The sequence below is a fragment of the Pteronotus mesoamericanus genome, unplaced genomic scaffold (assembly GCF_021234165.1).
Source record: "Pteronotus mesoamericanus isolate MK-2021 breed Mesoamerican mustached bat unplaced genomic scaffold, CSHL_Meso_final contig_74, whole genome shotgun sequence".
NCBI classification, from domain to species: Eukaryota; Metazoa; Chordata; class Mammalia; order Chiroptera; family Mormoopidae; genus Pteronotus; species Pteronotus mesoamericanus.
Window position 1 is genome coordinate 14,396,092 of NW_026555247.1, and position 1,743 is coordinate 14,397,834.

Below are 1,743 nucleotides of genomic sequence, written 5' to 3' on the forward strand. Positions count from 1 at the left end.
CCGAGAAACTCCTGGGCTAATAGTCTGAGGGAGCAGATAAAGCCCTTTCTTCTCCCGAGAAAGTGCAGCGGAGCGCGGTGAGGACCAGCTCAGTGGACTCGGCAGAGGCGGGAGCTGTCCTTATCAATTCTAGCTCATTTCCCTCACCCCGGCCCTGCCTGCCTCCCTGCTTCGCAAACTGTTGGTTTCCCCGTCACCACTCAGTTTTACTAATTTTCCAGAGACGCCTTTAAACCTGGCAGGAGGATCCCTCCAGCCTCCTGCCCCCCGGCCCCTCTCCCCCGCCCTCCACATTGCAAGGCGCAGAAGTTCAGACGAGTGTCTCCCCTTCCCTCGCGGGGCGGCACCGAGGAAGACGAGGCGGGAGGAAGTGGGGCTACTGGGGTGGATTTAGAGCGAGAGCCGGGAGGGATTCGGCAGACGGTCCTCCCTCCCTGGCACCAGGCGCAGTGGTGTTAACTCCAATAACTGTGAGAAGTTCAAGTTAACAGGCAGGTGTTGAGGGGGGGGCGGCCTAATTGGGGGGGGGGGTCGGGGGACGCAGTTCCTTCCGGGGTCTCTGCATCCCATCCACATCGTCGCCGCAGCCGCAGTTTCCCTTCGAGTCCCTCGGTACAGTCCCCAGCGCCCCCCCCGCCCCACCCCGGCTTGGGCACCCCCACTTCCCTGGCCCTGGAACTACTTCTGTAAAAAGTCTGAGCCGCCCACATTTAGGCAAAGGAGGGCAGCATGGGGGAGGCTAGGCGAAATCGATATGCCAGGTCCTTAACCTGTAATTGCACCTTCTAGGGCTGAGCAGAAAGGGACCCTCTGCCCACATCCCGCCCGCGCGCCGGCCAACCGGGGACATCCGCCGCCGCCGCCCGGCTCCGAGGGATCCCGCCGGACCTGCCCCTTCCACTGCGGTTCACTCTGCCCTGCCTGGCGCCGCTCCGGGATCGCCGGCTTCCTATTTATACCGGACTGGGCTCCTCTCCACTCACTTTACCATCCGGTTCCAGGTGGACCCTAACCTCCCTCGAGCTCCCTCCCCCGGCAGCACCCCCCACTCTCGCCCCCAAAGCTCTGGCTTTCTTGAAACATCTCCCAGAGTCTCTCTGTTTAAGTGGACCAGGTCATACCTCTCTCGCTCTCTCCGCTTCGTTGTCTCTTCCCCCCTACCCCACCCCCCATCTTTTCCTGTTACCCTTCCTTCTTGTTCTCCTTTGCCTTTCCCCCTCATCTGCCTATTTCTTGCAATAGTTTTAATCTTTATGAGCGTTTGCACACAACTGCCCCCCCTCCCCAAGACTCCCTCCCCATCCCTTCCCCCCACCAACAGCCCAAAAGACAACAAAATACACACAAGGCAGACACAAGGCCAGAAACTTACCTGCTTTCAACCAGCTGCAAAGTCAAGGCTCACTTAAGCTCCCCCCCAAAAATCAATTGTCCTTCCTTTTTAAAGGTTTGTTCTCTCCTTGGGAGGGGGAAAACACCTTCTGGTTCCCAACTCCAGGCAGTCACTCTTTACAATTTATTTTGTCGTACATCATTTGATCACCATGAATTAGCAACAGCAAGAAAATGTAGGAGAGGGAGAAAAAGAGAGAAAGAGAGAGGGAGAGAGAGAGGGAGAGAGAGGGAGAGAGAGAGAGGGAGCAGAGCTTTCTGCAAGAGAAGAAGAAGAAAAAATGTACGTGTGACAAATTATGCTACCAAGAAACAACACATCATTATCCTTGGGCCTGGGGCTCAGTGAGT